The 19,919-nt window shown below is 30.9% G+C and overlaps 1 protein-coding gene across 2 annotated transcripts in view; it reads left to right on the top strand.

Moving 5' to 3' along the window:
* LOC106872119 (complexin) overlaps window positions 1-7,722 on the top strand; it is a 286,577-nt gene extending 278,855 nt beyond the window's left edge. For both annotated transcript variants that reach the window (XM_089340742.1, XM_089340745.1), the window contains exon 6: window positions 1-7,722. This exon is cut by the window's left edge and continues 1,268 nt beyond it. The gene's annotated coding sequence lies outside the window, so the exon portion shown is untranslated.
* The last annotated feature ends 12,197 nt before the right edge of the window (window positions 7,723-19,919 follow it).

Here is a 19,919-nt window from a genome sequence, read left to right as displayed (position 1 = left end):
AGTAGGCAATTGAGTTCATTGACATCAAAATATTAACATTTTATGTGTAGAATATTTGTATAAGTTTGTGTGTTTCATTTTAGAATATAGAATAATTGAACACATGCAATAAATATATATATATATATATAGTCACAATGAGGATATTTATCTAAGATACACTGGTTTAATATGTTATAATTTGAAGAGATACTTCTTCAATGAATATATTATATAAAATATCGTAAAATATCAGACATTTTTTATCGAGTTAGAAAGCAGAGCGATCTAATGGATACAATCCATTAGATCTGTTTTCTAACATGATAATATATATATATATATATATATATATATATATATATATATATATATATATATATATATATATATATATATATATATATATATATATATATATATGTATATAAGTACACATTGATATACATTTGTCAAAGTATTTGTATGTGATTAATTAATATTCTGATGCAAAAACAAATTTATATGTGTAGTCTAACCATGAAATGTAATATTTGAATATATATATATATATGTGTGTATAAATATATATATATATATATATATATATATGTATACTTACATACATATTGTACATATGTATGTCTTTCCATACTATGAATACATATTTGCATCTATATAAATACGTATTTGTGTGTATGTGTTTGTATATGTATGTGCATATGTATGTGTAACATTTTGTGTATATATATTTATGGTTTCAATAAAAAAAAGCAATTTTAATCTCATTCATTGTATTAAACAATATCAGATCAGTAAATTTTATTCTTTTTTCTTATTTAATTTTTTTTGTGTGTACATGAGATCAGAGTCAAAAATGCATCTTATTGTTTCATTCATATGTTTATTTCCTCCCATTTTGTTTGTTTTGTCTTCTTATTTAACAAATGAAAACTACATATCTTTACTTTAGCAAAATTTAGTTGTAATTATTTTTTACACTTTTTTTACCCTTCTCTTGTTCGGGTTTTTATTCAATTGTAAATGCATAAAAGCAAGAAAAGTAATTACAACATTAATAAACATTAAATCATCCTTTGAAAAATCTCAATGGATCGATAAAATTGAATGAGAGGACTTTTAGGAGATTTTAAGACAGTCTAAGCTTAAAATCTACACTTAATGGATAAATTGTACTGAAATAAATATGTTCAATATATCCAACGAATGTTTGATTTGTTTAGAAAAGTAGGCAAATTTAACATTCAATATTAAAAGTCCATATATAAATATGAAATAAATTTATAAATTTATAACGGTACTGTAGTTTCAAATGATTAAATCATATTTGTTTTTGTGGGTATGTGTGTGTGTGCAAGTGTCGTTTTTTTTTATAATGAAATATATATATATGTTAAAAATTATTTAAAAAATACTTTTTTTTAAATGAATATTTCGTTGGATAAATCGTTTTTTTTTTAATCATCTACTGTGAGTTCAAAGGAAAAAATAAAGAAAAGAATAAAGGAAATATAAAAAAAAGACCCAATTAAATGTTCATAATAGAATATATTAAAACAGCAACAATTTCTGGAAGAATTTATGTGTTCTAAATATGTAGGCATATTCTTGGAAGTATTAATTTCAAAGAATATAAATAAGCAAAAATAGAAAAGGGAAAGGTTTTTTTTAGGTGAATAGAAAAATGGATAGATTAATACATTCTTAATTCTATAAATAGACTTCTTTGAAATATTATGAAAATTACAAAAAAGCTAAATGTTCTTAAATATTATAAGATATAAGAAAAGCAGGATAAGAGAATATTTCTGATATTTCATTTGAAGTGAGATTCTAGTTGGGAAACATGACATGAAGAGGTTATGAAGTTTTCCAATTCTTTTGATTGCTTTCATACCAAAACGTGTATATATAGAGACCAGAATTAATTATGCAAAATAAATATGAGTCAATGGAAAACAAATTTAAAACAATTTCCTGAAAGTGAGTATAAAATTCAGTGGAAAAAAAATAACAAAAATAATGAAAAAATATTTATATTTGTTTTTCTTTTTGATTTTTGATACTTGTTTTTGTTTTAAAACAAATTTACATCCTCTTACTTCCTGGTTCAATATCAAATTAGATTTTGTTTATTCTTTTTCAATTATCATGTGACTGTATATATAATATACATGTTATGTAAATTTATACATATGTGATATGTATATATATGAAACTTATACATCCATATGCATTTCATTTGATATTAAATTGCCCAAATCCATAGCCTTGTTTAGAAATATCAAATGTTATGATGAAAAGCAGTATTAATTACAAACACAGAAACTGGTTATAATTTTTAGTTCATTATGTGTCATGTCTGATTAATGATGTTACGGTAAAAGTAATTAATTTTGTATATCAAAGTCAGCAAAAATTAGAAAAAAAAATTGGTAATTTCTGTAGCATTTGAAAAAGTTTAAGGATAATATTTTCACATTCTCAAATAAGAATTACGTAAATCCATAGATATTTTTTGATATCATCAAGAATAACGCATTGGTTATATTTGAGGTGTTACAATTCATACAATATATATGGAATTTATGAAATACGTTGGAAGACTTCTGTGTATTAATTAAAGTATCAAATATGTCGAGTTTAATTATCCTGATTTTCAGTTACATAATGTACTAATTTCAAAAATTTCTCCGACATAATTTTAAATTCTGATATAGTGTAGACGTCTTCAAAGGAATTGAATGCAAACTACAATTAACTTCAGTATTTAAAAAATATAAATAAGTATTAACCGGGGCTCTTTTTCATGTGAAATGCTGACTTTTGTCCGTTTTATTTTTGTTGGATTAATACAAAAAAAGCTACATAATTGTATTTTGGCTTTTCCAAAGTGTCCTACATCTACATACATACGTTTATTTAATTAAGAGTAATACAAAAAATAATGAAATAAAAAAATAATAAATGCATTTCAAACAAATAAAAATATTGCTAAAATTATTGTACACAGTTTCTTTTTTTTTTATCAGAATTTTTTTATTGTCATTTTTTGACAAGTTTTTAAAACATGCAGCTCAATGAATCAACAGTTATCTACGTTTACACATACCGATGCCAATACATTCTTTTTCAGAAAATATGAATTTCACTGATTTATCTGATATTTTGTAAGGTTTTATTTCAAATTAAAGTAAAAAAATTCGTAGGAACAGCATCAGTGATCAAATACTTATATAATTTATTTATCAAGTTACCACCAGGGCATGACGATTTTAATGCAAATTCAATATCATGATCATAGTCATAGTGGAATCAAAATAATACAAAAACTCATGCAAAGGTAGATATATGCATGCATACATACATACACACACAAATACATACATACACACACACACACTATATATATATATATATATAATCTGAAGCGCATCTAATACTGTAATAATAATTATACTATGACGTATAAGTATGATTAATTTTTTTATGACATTGTTTCAGTACCTTTATTTTTATTACATACTTCCAAAACACTAGTCATTGCTAAAATTAATCATTATTGGCAAATAAAGAAATAATAATTAATCATTGTTATTATTATTATCGTTATTATTATTTCATATCGCAGAGATTTTGCGGTTATATCTATGATTGCTATTTATTCGTTCTATGGCAAACTATACTTAAGTGGAACGAAGAATAAACAAAATCAAAGAAACGGAATATAGGCCGGTGAAAAAATGAATTGTTTAGACAAACGCATATTTCATAAGTATGACAAGAAACGCTGCTGTTGGCTTTTAAGAGAGGCATGATAAAACTTAACCTCTTAGAGATTGTAAATCCTCTACTCCTTACGACAGCTTCTGTTATTAGAAAAATCTATAAAAATTGCAAGCATTATGTCAGATTATAAAGTTTATCCATATATATTAATCAAAAGGAGTTCTCAGTTTAAATAAATATAAATATTAATACTATTATCTTACTATAACCAGCAGACTAATTCTAGAAGTAGATACGATATAGTTATTATTGAACAACCTATTTTGGTGGAAGTATAAAGCAGCATTTGAATATTATGTTGTTTATTTATTATTATTATTTACTGATTTGGTACATATGCGCACATAAACAAAAATCTCTACACACTTTTTTATTTCAAATTTGACTTTTCTCATCAGATTATAGTTGAGAATTCTGCATCGTCTATATTGTCTTTTGTTATTCTCTGTCTTAAATATTCACCAGAAAAAAAGGTGAAGGTTCATTCTTGAGCTTTTATCCAACAGGTTATCCAAACTTAATTCCGGACAAAATTAAGGAAGATGCTTCCTGAAGGAATTAGATCTCACAAAACCTGGCTTTGAAAGCCAGTGCCTTAACTATACAGGCAAAATAAATACAATATGTATATATACACACACATATATATATATACATATGTATATGAAAACAGATAAATCCAATTTTGATTTCTTATTAATGTTCAATGGTGGTAAGAGCAGCAAAATTTTATTGAATATAAAACTAAGTTACAGGCATGTAAAACTAGTAGAAGCAGATTTGAATAAAATGAACATAAGAAAATGAAATAGTGTTTTTTAACTGAAGTGTAAAGTTAAATGTAATGAAATATAATAATCCCACTTTTAAATCTTTACCCCTGTATTGTATTGTGTTCTCATACTGGTTTCAGCTTATTAGCTGAGACAATGCTGGGAAACCACCATTTTATAAAAATTGTTTTTTTTTGTGGTTAAATCTGATGTGTCTTTAAACTTTACAGAAATTTATCTATCTTACATGAATTTTTCTTTCAAAAGAGAAAAATATTAAAACATGTAGTAAAAAACTTTGTTATTAAAGTCATTTTCACGGATGTCTTCAAAATAATTTTTTCCATAATGTGTGCAAAAAAAAAAAAAATCACAACAAAAATGCAAACAAATAAATCAATAAAAATATAGTTAAAGAAAATATGAAATTGATTGTTGTCAGTGCCAGTTCTTTTCAATCTGGTGTGTTTCGAGTATAATAATGGTTCAGTCATCAAGTAGCTAAGGGCATTTTTTTAGATACTCAGCTATGAACACAGTATTTAGGCAGCAAAATGAATGAAAGGATGTCTAGGCTTTATATATGCAAATACATATACATACATATATGTATGTATATGTGTGTGTAGTATATATATATATATATATATATATATATATATATATATATATATATATATGCGCGTGTGTGTAGTATTTCTGTATGTACTATATAAACATATATATACATATATATTCATATACATATGTATGCGTATATAGATATATATATATATACTCACATACATGTATATCAATATATATATATATATATATATTTCAATCTTTCTTTAGTGTCTTTATTATAAGAAGTCAGAAATTCAGGTATTCATCATTATAATTAAACAGAAATCTATCTTATTTCCTTTGGAAAATATTTCCTGAAATAAGAAATTTGGAAAGATATACACGGAATATTTCAATCCATTTCTCATTTAAATCATATCTACGAAGTTGAATACCGTTTCGTCTTGGTATTGTGCTTGTATGCTAATCACATCACTTCATATGGTTTTAATCACTACCAACATCTTTAAAAACAACATATTTGAGATGAAAGATGCAAAATATTGGGTGTAGATGGTTTTCAAAGAAATGTAAAGAAAATAATATGCTCCTATTTCTGAAACGAGTTCTATACATATCTGCAATTATTTTGATAATAATAAAGATGATGATTATGATGATAATAATAATGATGATGAGAATGATGATGATGATTATAAATAATAAATTTTTGTAGTTACTAATAATGATAATACAACACGCAATATATGTAGATCAAAATATGCAATTACATTAGGTATGTTTGTAAACAGACGTTAGGGTCTGTTGATTATAATTCATTATGTTATTTGTGATATGAAGATTGTAAAAAACGCAAGATGAAACTGAAAAAAATTAGGATATTATGCAACATAATATGGAATAAAAGACATTCAGAAAAAAGCTGTCTTCAAAATTCCTTTATTAGAAATATACAGATAATCCAAATGTTTATCATCACATGAATAAAAAAAAAGACAAAAAATATTATTACTCTTGTTTGTTGTTGTTGAATTTTCTCACAGAACTTCCTTCCTAGCTTACTGTGTTGTTTGGAATGCATGATGCAAAAGCTTCAAGAAAAAATATAATGAAAAATAAAAATCAAATAAGAACGGAATTAAATACGGGGTTTAATTTTATAAAAACATACATTGCAAATATCAACTCATACACAAAGTTGAAAGTGACAATACATTTGTTAAATATTATATCTCTTGTATATGGATAAGATGGCTGTAAATCTGTCTATTCTGAAGATGCTTGATCTAATAGTATGCTCTTTTTTTTTCTTGTTATCTTGTTATTTGTACAGTTTAACCACAGGGAATTGTTATGTAGTAGACTTTTTAGCTGAGATTATTCAGCTTGATTACATTATATATATATATATATATATATATATATATATATATATATATATATATATATATATATATATATATATACTTATATATATACTTATATATATATATAACTTTTTGTTATCATATTAGGTGCTGTGAATAAAATAACAACAGAAAAGAAAAAAAGGTATTAATAATATTCATAATCATAATTAAAATAAATAATAATGATAACAATAATCTTTTTTTTTAATACAAATCTTTTTGTGTGAAAGTGAAAAGCAAGGAGAACAAAAATGGTTTAAACTTTTTTCTGAACAATAAACCATTGCATCAATTAAGACTGCAATAAATTTCTTTAGACACTTCAAACAGATTCTTCAAACAAAGTATGCTCTCATGGAAGAATTACAATTTATTCCAGAAAAAGAACCACACATTCAGCAATACCAATATATATATTTGGAGAATTGTATCTCTCTCTCTATATATATATATATATGTGTGTGTGTGAAATATGTATGCACATGTGTGTAATATGTATGCATATATATATCTCTATATATATATATATATATATATGTGAAATATGTATGTGTATGTATATATATATATATATATATATATATATATATATATGTGAAATATGTATGTGTATATATATATATATATATATATATATATATATATCAGGAACGGTAATTTTTAAAGAAACAATAATATAATTAAAAAGTACGGATATAGTGGAATGTTCATTTTGTTTAAAGTAGAAACGTCAACAGTAAGTTGTAAGCGTTACGATGATATTGATTTAATTAATATGATTAAAAAAAATATATTCTCAAATAGAACATCCCTAGTTACATTTTGTAACATATAAACAATACACGATTATTTTAAAAAAATTGCAGACGGTTTCGTATTCTTGTAAGCATCAACAATAAAATGAATTTTGCTAGCAATGAAGAAAATAAAGTTGGCATAATTAGACATCAACATTATGTTTAGAAAAGTATAGAAGATTTTTACGAGGTGTGAACACGTTTTATGAAGTAATAGAAGCAATAACAATACAAAGTTAAATATATCTGGAATATTGTAACATCTTTCATAATCAGCGACTTTTGAAAAAAGTCTGTTGAGTGTTCAAGTGGAGACAGTAATGATGCTGTGGTTATGCTTGGATAATAACTTATTCCAAAGTTCTGGTTGTCATTGTAAATGCAATAAAATTTCTCTTGTTTATTCTATTCTGTGTTGTTTTTATTCCATTGAACTTTTTTTCTTTCTGCAATGAAGCATTCTTCTTTCTTAATTCATGATATCAGTCAATGATAAATAAAACTCTTGTATTATTAACTTTTATTTTGTTCCTGCAGAAAGCTAAAGAAAGCATTTATAACCCAAGGTTAACAGATTATTAAAATGTGATAGCGAGGAATGGCTAATATGAGCAATAATGTAAGTTTCTACTAAGTTAACGCAGCCTGCCAATAATTCTTGTGCAATAAGAGTGTAATCGCAGATCAGCGCTTTTGCTGTTGCTACATTCACCACATTTGATACAATACAGCATCTTCTGTTTCTCAAACGAATAATTAAGAATGATATTTTTAAATGATTGTTACCTTGCAAAGTCTGTCAAAGACGTACTAAAATACATTACAAAAGAAGTTTGCCACTGATAAACACATTTTTTGGAGGAGTATGCTTTCTCAAAAGAAAGACAATTTGAAAGGTAAATGTTTAAAAGTAATTATTCGAACTTTCTTGATTGGAAGTGCATTTACAATTAGCTTCCGTTTTCACAATTTAATAATGAATTCAAAGTATTTGGGATTTTGAAATATATATTTCCATACATTGATATGTGATAAAGAAAAAGAAGGATGAGTATATGATGAAACCTGATGACAAAGTGTTATTAAAACATATTTTTGAAATAGGTTATTTAAATCAGAAAATACATTTGGATTTTACGGACTTATACAAAATTGAGGAAAATGGTGATTCAATGAAAATTAAACTAAACTGGAAAAAGAAAAAAACAAAAAAGAAAATCATTTTCAGCCTAAATTATATTTTGTAACACGACTGAAAATCTTGTTTGATAGATTGGAACAAAATTATTGCTATTTAGAACCAGTAAACTGACTGATAGCCGTTAGGAAAATATTACTTTAAACTACATATAAAGTCATCTAACCATTTGAAACGTTTTAACCACACCATATTAATTTAAAACATCTGTGGCTATATCTTCGGGGTATGGACGAACAGCAAACAGGATCGCGAGTCACAAAGACAAAAGCGGAGCGATGACATCAAGGACGAGTGTACTGCTGTAGCAGTGTGTACCATCGAGTGGCGGTTGCGTCTGAAGTCTGCAACTCTCAGTCATGGGAATGGTTATATTCTTTCATATTATAAAGCTACATCTGTTAAATTCGAGAAAAACCGAATGATTATAAATACTTTATGCAGCATTTCGTCTTAATTTTCAACGAGTCGATGGAGTTAAGCAGCATTTATTCTAATCTTGACAACACAGTTCATTTTTATGTAATCTTTAAAAATATCAGCCGTTAATCCTAAAGAAGTTTCCAATCAGAGAGCGTTTTGTTTGTTATCAAAAAAACGGCGTTCCAAATTGCGTTTTTTTTTCTCTTTGATAAATTCAGTGCATCAGCTGAAAGGAAAGTAATTTTCTCAGAGAAATAACTTTTCAAAAAGTATTGACACAGATACTAGTATCGACGTTATGCAATCGTTCGTTATTGAAAAGAGCACCTCATATTATGATGAAACGCGCATATGAAGTATCTGATGTGAGATATAGTTATACTCAAACCATTCCTCTTTCTCTCTCTCTGCCCCCTTTCTCTCACGCACACACTTCACATTATTACTAAATTTGAAGAAATGACTGGAAACGAGGTAAAAGCTGAATTCTTGGTACCTGTCTACTATAGATGCAATTAGTGAAAATTGACTTGACTTTGGAAGTATTGCCGAAGGCAACAATAGTGAGACTCGTGATACAGTTGTATTCACAACTCCAAGAACATGGATTTCTTTGATCAGAAGAGATGCCTGTTCCGTAATTAGATCAGGGTTGAATCGAGAGACTTTGAAGTTCGAGAAGATGCTTTACCAGCTTACTTTCCGAATAAAAAGATGACGATGAAGTGTTTCTATGTAATCAAAGAATACCAAGTATTATCGATACACACACACACACACACAGACACATGTATGTGTACATACCTGTATTTTTATTCTTTTTTATTTCAGTCAATTGACTACGGCCATGCTGGAGCACCGCCTTTAGTCGAGCAAATCGACCGCAGGACTAATTCTTTGTAAGCCTAGTACTTATTCAATCAGTCGCTTTTGCCGAGCCGCTAATTTATGGGGATGTAAACACACCAGCATCGGTTGTCAAGCGATGCTGGGTGGAGGACAAACACACACACACACATATATATATATATACACACACAGCGGGCTTCTTTCAGTTGCGGTCTACCAAATCCACTCACAAGGCTTTGGTCAACCCGAGGCTATAGTAGAAGACACTTTGCCAAGGTGCTACGTAGTAGGACTGAACCCAGAGCCATGTTGTTGGTGAGCAAGCTACTTACCACACAGCCACTTCTGCGCCTATATATGTATAATTTTTAAATATGTATACATATATGATGTATATATATATACATATATTTGTGAGTATGTATATGTAGGAATAACGAGATTGTGATCAGGTTAAATGGTTTAGAGAAAATTGGAATATCACCTAGTTCATTTTTTCGCCATAATCTAAATGATGTTTGGGGATAACAAAATAAGATTATATTTCTGAGTTAAATTTATGCACAGTTATTTTCGCAAACAACGTATTAATAAATTGTTATATATTTGTACACATTATTCATTTATTTGTTGAAGAACTATATATTTCTGTTCGCTATCATAAGATAAATGTCCAGAATTTTTGGTCTTGTTCATATTGTGAAAGATATGATCGGAAAACATCAAAGAAGTTTTCCTTTACAGATCAGTACACACGACAAATATCAATAGAAAACGAACTAAAGCGATATGTACGTCTCTGTGATATTGCCAGAATAGATGCCTTGGGTAGTAAAAATCGATAAAATAATCACAATAGCTCGATAGACCGCAGCGTATTGATGTCTACATTCTTTTTGGTTTTAGCTCGGATATATGAAGTAGACTGCACTCCTATCCCTCTTGAATTATTTCAGTATTTATTTCTTGTATATATATTTGAATACCGTAATTCACATGTTCTAAGTCATCGTCCAGTGCGGTATTTTCATCGAGGGAATATCATATATTAATTTCTTTTCTTTTCATAAAATGGTTTTGTAAACATCAATTTAACACAATTTTCTGATCCAGTGATGACAAGATTACTGTAATAATTGATGATCATTAAAACATAAATATTCCCAGGCCATATTTACACGTATCATACATTTTATTCTCTAATATATGTTACAAGTATAATTTGATCTCCCCTAAGGAAAGCGAAAGATCTGAAAACTTTTACAATAATAATAATAAAAAAAGACACGACGTTTATGTTCAGCAACTTCTATGATGTACTATTACAAGGTATACGGCCCAAACGTACGAGATGTAAAAAAAACCAATTTTTTCCGAACCTGCGATGTTTTCCCTTACTAGCAACTGAGGTTTCTAAGAATAATCAATTGTAAGCCGACCAAGTACTGAACCTCTTAATTCTACTTATTTCATACAGGTACTGTAGGCTTTGGTGGATAGAATACGAAATGGACCAAGTGGAAGAATTTTAGAAACCCGTTTATCTACGGTTCTTCTCTTAGTTTCTAATGTCAATTAGTTGAAACATAAATGACGTTCTTTTATTTAAAAATTATGTAAAATTTTTACCTCTTCATTAATCTGTAATATTCTGTCACGGAATACTTATTGAACGCTTAAATATTATCTTAAATATTCTCAGCAACCACTTCTAATACTATTGTTGATATTCAGCGCTTATGAAGACTAAGGGAACAGCCGGTGCATCAGTTCTGGGCTCAGAGGGCCAAGGAGGATCCTATTAATATCTGATAGCTTTCTCCCTAAAATCCTTCATAACCCTCTTCTATTGCATTATTCTACAAAGTTTATCAAACGAGCAGTTTTTAGGCATTATCTCGGTATTTCTTTAACGAAACCAGTCTAATTTTCTCATGAAACAAATGTAATTTAACCCTGCTTAAAGATGAACGATAATACATATTAAGAAGGTTGTAAGATATATCCGATTTTGACCATTGTGTTTATTATTAAGCTTCTACATCCGATTATAATTTAAGTCAGTCTGACATTTGAAGTTGTCTAATTTAAGGATCCTCATAAATTCAGACTGATGTTTCTGAAATCAAAAGTTCCTTGTGCAATCAAACGTTCAGCAAACTACAGTTTAGACTTGTTAATTGTATTTAATTATTAATTATCTTTTCGTCTCGAAATACTGAGATAGCAATGGCGATTCATTTAGATTACAACAGACACAACTATTTTATTGCTAGAACACATTAGAATCAAAATAATTAGAATTTCTCTGGAAGGTGATTTTGTTAATGGGAAAAAAAATTAGTGCATTCAATTTTCATTTTAGTTTTCAATGTCTAAAAGATGTTGCTTCTTTGTTAAAGAATATTTAATTTTGTGAACAAAAGTTTCGATTACGACAGTAGAGCGAGACTGATTAAAAAATCTTGAATCTGGATAAATAATTTGTGAAGCAACTTGATCTTATTAACAGTCAAGAGTCACCCATAGGATTTACAACTATGCGCTCGTATGACTAAGGCTAAAATATCTTTTAGCTCATTTCAACACAGATTTATCATTACAGTAAATTAAAGCTAGGTTGAGGAAAATTACATTAGTTTTTTTTTATGAAAATATATTCCAAACAAACATACTTGGATAATGTCTTTACCAAGTTTCTTTTTACAAAGCCAAAGTCTTTATTATTATTATTATTATTATTATTATTATTATTAATATAAATCGAGGAATTTATTATTTTTTAAAATAAATTAGAGCCATAAGAAGAATCTCATGCTTGTGAATATGAAGGCTTAACTAACTTTTTCTTTGCAAAACATACAAGTCTCTGGAGTGAGCTAAATGTATACACATCAGACAACACAAATGTTGTGCCTGGTCAAATACAGACGGTGCGTACTTTTAAAAAGTACTTCTGGTGCATTCAAGCAAAGTTGCTCTAAAGTCGCTACAGTTCCTTAGACTGCCCAGCCAAAGACAGCATAGACTACAGGGGATTGGTCACCATATCGCACCACTTCTATTTGGATTCATCCAGCACCTTTTGTTGTCTAATATTTTAAAATCTTTGTCAGTCTAATAACTAACATTTTGCGCTTAGCATCAGGAGTCATTCTCGCTGCTAGCACATCTATTATTATTTTCTCTTAGTAACATCTCACACTTAATAAAGTCCATGATAAAGAACATTTGTATGCGTTGCCCGAAGAGATTATAATCTTAATGTAATGGAGCATCAATAGATGGTGAAAAAAATTTTGTTCACAAGTAGCAATTCTGAGAATCAACTATCCAATTCTTTGATATAATATGAATATAAAAGTGTAAAGACTCCTGATTCGGTCATGAATGACCATGGGATGGCACCTGGGAAATTACCCTCCGAGGCACAAGTCCAGGTAGGACTGCTTTATAAAAAAGACCAGCAGTCGCTCATGCACATCAGCCTCCCCTCTCCACGCCACCGATGTTATCCAAGAGAAAAGCAAAAGCTGATACAGCTTGGCACCAGTGACATCGCAACTCATTTCTACAGCTGAGTGAATAGGGGCAACGTGAAATAAAGTGTCTTGCACAATACCTTAATACACAGCTCAATCCGGGAATCGAACTCACAACCTCATGATTGTAAACCCGACGCTATAACCACCGAGTCATAATATAGCAATCCACAAAATTCAACAGCTATGTAATTGATTCTAATGAGTTTCTTTCGGTAACAGTTTAATAATAGTAACGACAACAATAATTATAATAAAATCTCTATGATAGATAAGTAGCCAGTTTTCTATGGAATGCATTCTTAATTTATGAATGTAAGAGAAAAATATTACACGTCCCTATTTAAATTAATTTAGTTTTATATACTAATATCAAGAAACAAATTCCAACTAATAATGTTTAAGTATCTACTCTAGGTACAAGGCTCGACATTTTGGGGGAGGGGTCAAGTCGATTAGATCGATCCCAGTACGCAACTGGTACTCAATTTATCGACCCAGAAAGGATGAAAGGCAAAGTCGACTTCGGCGGAATTTGAACTCAGAATGTAAAGACAGACGAAATACCGCTAGGCATTTCTCCCGGCGTGCTAACGTTTCTTATTTCCCACAAGGGGCTAAACATAGAGGGGACAAACAAGGACAGACAAAGGGATTAAGTCGATTACATCGACCCCAGTGCGTAACTGGTACTTAATTTATCGACCCAAAAAGGATGAAAGGCAAAGTCGACCTCGGTGGAATTTGAACACAACGTAACGGCAGACAAAATAACGCTAAGCATTTCGCCCGGCGTGCTAACGTTTCTGCCAGCCTTATACTGATATCAAATTCTGAAGTATAAGAAATTCCAACTAATAGTGTTTACATATCAAGATAAATAACTAAATTACTTGTTTTAAATACCTAATGTAGGAGTTGGACTGCTCTCCCAATTTCGGTCATTAGTAATTTCCTTTGAAAGAACAAAAACATTATGAGCAACATTAAGATACTTGGAAAGTTAAACAGCGTAAATTCAATAAATTTCGCTGGCGCAATTACTATCTGATTGTCTGAATTATTGCTTGAAGAGTGCATCAACTTCCATTATTTTCATTTTTAGAGTTTGAAGACGCTTGATATTTTATTTGAAATCCTGAATGGTTAATTAAAGGAGACATTAACATGATTTTTAAAAATGTCTTTTTGACATCATAGTTAAGATTTAGTTGTAAACTAGTTTTTTTTTAACATGAGAAAAAAAGTCAATCCTTCTGAGGCTGTTTAATATTTCTCATAAATAATCTAATCTGATTTCAACAATAAAATACGGCAGCTGGATGTCAAACGGCAATATTTTTGATAAAAGAAAGATGTGAAATATGTTCTTATAGCGTGGCAAACTTTGATATTATTCCGAATGGATACTGAAAGCTAATTAAAAAAAGGAAATATATGAAATAGTTATAGAAATTGTAAATCATGCATGTGACAGTTCATGGAGTCCACAGTCAAAATAAACGATATGTTATACTACTTGTCTTGAAGTCCCCCATAATACACAAGCGTTGGTACCGAGAAATTTCTCGAAATGTCAGTAAAGAGAATATATTGTTTTACGACAATTCTCACCAAATAACACAGGATATATCTATTCTGGCAGTAATTTCTTGTTGAGGATTATCGACAATTACTCATTCTGTCTTTTTTAAAAAGGAAAAGAAAAAAGAATGCGGCGAAAGTATGTTGAATTCAAATTGGAAATAATTATGGATGATAATATTGGTTAGTAAATATACAGGTATAAATGAAGTAGCATTTCGTCCGTCTTCATGTTCTGTGTTTGAATTTCACTGAAATTAAATTTGCCTTTCACCCTTTCGGAGTCGATACAATAAGTACTAATTGAGCATTGGGACCAATGTAGTCGATTTTCCCTACCATCGAAATTGCTGGCCTTTTGCGAAAATTTGAAACCAATATACTAGTATAAATATTATTTTAAAAAAATCAATTTGTTGAGCTTTTCGACGGTTTGCAATATTTGTTAAATAAACAATGTATTTAACTAAATATAAAGTTAATATTGAAGATAAATTTGTTTAAATTTGCGTATTTTATCGAATTAGTAATAATGATTTTTTTTTATAAGTTTGCTATTTGGCTGTATGTAAATGAGTTCATAACTGAGGTCCGGAACTCTCGTGGGGAAAAAAATTTCGCGAGCGGGATTTGAACTAGTAGTAAGTCCGTAACTAAATACTGCAAAATATTTAAACCTCTCTCACGATCACGCTAATCTACCGCCATTTCTGCTAAGGACGAAAGAGAAGAATACACCTGAAAACAAGCGGAAAGTAATTTATTCTTGAAGAGATTTGAAAATATTTATGAGTTTGACGTTTTAATGCAGTTGAATAGTTACGCAGCGAGTCACAAGGAAATATTTTAAACTATATTCTTTTCGGCAATCATCATTACATTTCAAAGTAAGAATAAGAATATATTTGTCTCAGTCATGTACTAAAAGCAGTGACAAGACTATTATGTTTCATTGAAACGTTAATATGTTGGCGAACGAAACTATATACTAGCAAAATATCGGTTCTACTGCAGACAGTAGACTTCTAGCAAATATAAAGGATGCAATTCATCTTTAACCATACATTATTCTCCTAACAGTTGACATAACGGGTTTAGTAACATGCCAAGCTTCTATGCGGTCGTTCGATCAGGTAGAACAACCGCCACGTTCTACTGTTTTAAAAAGGAAGGAAACGACGTATGATGTAGCCCTGAACAGAAAAAAAGAAAACAACAAAAAAAAAGATATTTTTGATTAGAGTATCATAGTTCACAGTCCTCTTCAACCAGATCTTACAGGAGACTAAACAACTGCAACAGCAGCATATGCTGACAATTTATAAACTACATCTGAAACTATGCTTATACATTTGAACAGCTCAGTAACAATTATTTCACAAAATAAAACAATGCCACGCAAAACAACGTTTAATAAAATGTATTCGAGTGAAGTCACGTTTTTCACGCTTGTGTGTGTGTATTCGGACGTGAGAAGACCTTCCGCTTCGGAAGGTCTTATTCCCGTGAATGTAAGATCGTAAATGAAATGATGAAAGGAGGTGGGGAGTCAGGTAAGAGGAAGTACTGAATTGTTACAGGTTGACGGGTTACCAGGTTCATTAACACTTTGCCCTTTACATCACGAGTCATTAAACTCCATTCTCTCTGTCTCTCTCTCTCACACACACATACATGCACACAGAAAGACACACGCATGCACACTGTTTTGTTAATATGCAGCATATTGCTATCATTCTGATTGTATTATTACTGTTAGGTTGACGGCGGCGAGCTGGCAGAATCGTTAGCACCGGGCGAAATGCTTAGCAGTATTTCATCTGTTTGTACGTTCTAAGTTCAAATTCCGCCGAGGTCGACTTTGCCTTTCATCCTTTCGGGGGCGATAAATTCAGTACCAGCTGCGTACTGTGGTTGATCTAATCAACTGGACCCCTCCCCCAAATTTTCAGGCCTTGTACCTAGAGTACAAAAGATTATTATTGTTAGGTTGATGGCGGCGAGCTGGCATAATCGTTAGCACGCCTGACAAAATGCTGAGCAGTATTTCGTCCGTCTCTACGTTCTGAGTTCAAATTCTGCCAAGGTTGTCTTTGCCTTTCATCCTTTCGGGGTCAATAAACTAAGTACCAGTTGAGCGCTACGATCGATTAAATCCACTTAGTCCCTCCCCTCAAATTAGTAACCTTGAGCCAAAATTAGAAACCATTACTATTAGGTCGGTTGTCATGTAGGTTTTATTTTGGTGATGACGACGATGGTGGGGGCATTGTTGGTGACGGCGGGGTCATATTAGATGTGTTGTTGCTGTTTAGTCAATACCCATTGACCTCAGATCAAAGACATTTCATTCCATTTTTAAAATACACCCGAGTTTTACATTATCTCAAGTAATTACTTCCCCTTTTAATTTTAGATGGAGTTGCTAATTTTTTCTCATCATATTATTTCCGCTGCCGTTGGTCATTAAGGCGTTGTTGGGTTGCTAATGCTGGTGATCGTACTGGTTTTGGTGTTAATGCTGACTGCCTTAGTATTGAAGATAGATCATTGTAGTGATGGAAGTGGCTTACATACTTACATACCTACATACACAACACACACACACACACACACACACACACACACACACATGTCCCCTACCCACACACTTACATACTCAGATGTATATATTTGTGTGTGTCATGATAGTAATTTCTGAAAATTGCCAACTACTGTTATTTTGATTTTAGCTAAACTGACGAGAAGCGGTTTTTTGGTTCAGAAGAAAGTTGATTTTTTAAAATTCATAAATTTCAAATTCATGAAAATTCAAATTCATAAATTTCAAATTTTTAAAATTTTTTCTAAGGGAGAAATTACAGCTCGCATCCAGAAATCAATGGTCATACTATAAAAGTTTTGTAAGCGCAAAATCTTTCAATTGGAGGTAACCATAGTCCGGAAATTCCTGCATTTCCGCCAGAAATACGAATCCATATCCAAGGAAAGGATATTTGAAATAAAAAATGTGTGCCACCTTAAACTTAACTAACCCTAAACTATGTCATTTCACAGCGTGGATTACGGATATTGCGGTAGAGTAGCACCTAAAAATCTGCATATGCCGACATTCTAGATTGATAAGCATAAAGTCATTCACTGACACGCTATTGTTTTTGAGTTAAAGACATTCTATCTTCTTTCCCTGCCATTTGTGTCGGCTCTGTAATGGGTTCTGTTCTTCAGAGCGGGTGGGGCACATGTCACCTATCAGCAGGCACTCTGAAATATCACGTCCCCCTTCCTATCTTCAGCCACATTCAATCCCTACCCTAAACTCCGCATTTCTTCATACACCTAGTTCTTGCCTCCCAGAGTGTTCGTCATCTGGAATTTCTTCTCTGTCCAAGTCTTCCCTGAAATCTCCGACATGTAACAGTTGGAAGGGAATGGTAACGATATCAATCTCGCCGATCTAGGAACAGCGCAAAGGCCATGGGCAATGTCTTTTTTGCCAGACCCAGCTAATAAGGAATATGATAATTATGTACGGCCATGACAATAAGTTCAAAACTGTCTTATCGTAGTACCATACGTCCCTAAAGTTACCTTTACTGTACACTATGTATCTGTCATTGTGAGCAGATTGGTTATCACCCTAAGAAACCCGACCACAGGAAAATAAGCAAAATGCATCCAACGCCAAAACACTATAAGAATAATATCATAGATTGAGTAGACAGTGTGTATGTACCGTGCTGACTGGGAGCATTGATAAAATATGATGATCAGCATTATTCCAACTTCGTGAGACAAATCGTGTTAGTCATTATATCTCAGTACGCTCCAAATTTTCATTCTGTAAGTTCATCGTGGTGATGTTGTTATACGACTACTTAGTAAGCTGCTGTGAAGATTAGTATGGTTTTATAACGTTGGCAGTATTGGAGATTTTACAGATTGAATATTAACTGCAATAACAGTTGAGAAATCGATGATGTTGGTCAGCCGAAGCATTACTACAGGGGAATCACTTGATCAAGTGGCGGCTAAACGGGAGAGGGAGAAACTGTTGATGTCAACTCACCGATAACATTATCGCGATTAACAGATGTGTTCGGAAAAGGATATTTACGAAGTATTTCTTCTATTGAGCATTGAATGATTGTTTTCATATTCGAGTTCAATCTAAGATCTAGGTTGTATTTCCGCCATAATAGTCAAGTAACGGAAATCTGTGAGAAATGTTATATTGTTAGTGTTATGACTGATTTGTTTAACCGCGTAAAAGGAGTTTACTTCAGGCTCAGGGCTTGTCTGCGTAGTAAGAAGCCTGGTTCTCAAAGACATGGTTCCTGGTTGTGTGGCATCTTTTACTATAGCCTCGGGACGACCAAAGCCTTATGAGTATATTTGGTTGAGGGAAACTGAAAGAAACCGGTCGTATAAATAGATAAATGCATGTGTATGTCTGCCACACACCGCCTGACAATCTGTGCCGGTGCGTTTACGTCTCCGTAACTAAGTGGTTCAGTAAAAGATTCCGATAGAGTTAGTGCCAGGTTTTTTAAAAAATAAGTACAGGGGTCGATTTATTCGGTTAAAAATTCTTCAAAGTAGTGCCCCAGCATGGCCGCAGTCTAATAACTGAAGCCAGTAAAAGATACAAGACAAAAAGTAAATGATTCTGTTTACTCAGCCAGAGATGGCAGGCACGTACCAGATGCAGTAACATCGTTCAAACAAACCTTTAGCAAACACTTATGAAACTACCCAATTTGTGAACAAAACTATTAATGCAGTGTTAGATTGTTAGCACACATTTTTCTGCTGCACCATTAGATTTGAGATCATAGGTAGAAATTTCAGTTTACATGCAACTAAGTCGATTTACCTAACTTCTTGCTCTATATTGAATAAATTCTGGTTCATTGACTGATACCACTAACATTAGAACATCAAAGTAAAACAGGATAGAATATAAACATTTCCTTACAATCTCCCGAGCTCTTCGTAGAACCTGAAAT

This window comes from Octopus bimaculoides, chromosome 2 (assembly GCF_046866305.1).
Source record: "Octopus bimaculoides isolate indiv1 chromosome 2, ASM4686630v1, whole genome shotgun sequence".
Classification (NCBI taxonomy): domain Eukaryota; kingdom Metazoa; phylum Mollusca; class Cephalopoda; order Octopoda; family Octopodidae; genus Octopus; species Octopus bimaculoides.
Note: the sequence above shows the minus strand (reverse complement) of the source record. Positions and strands in the feature narration are given on the sequence as shown.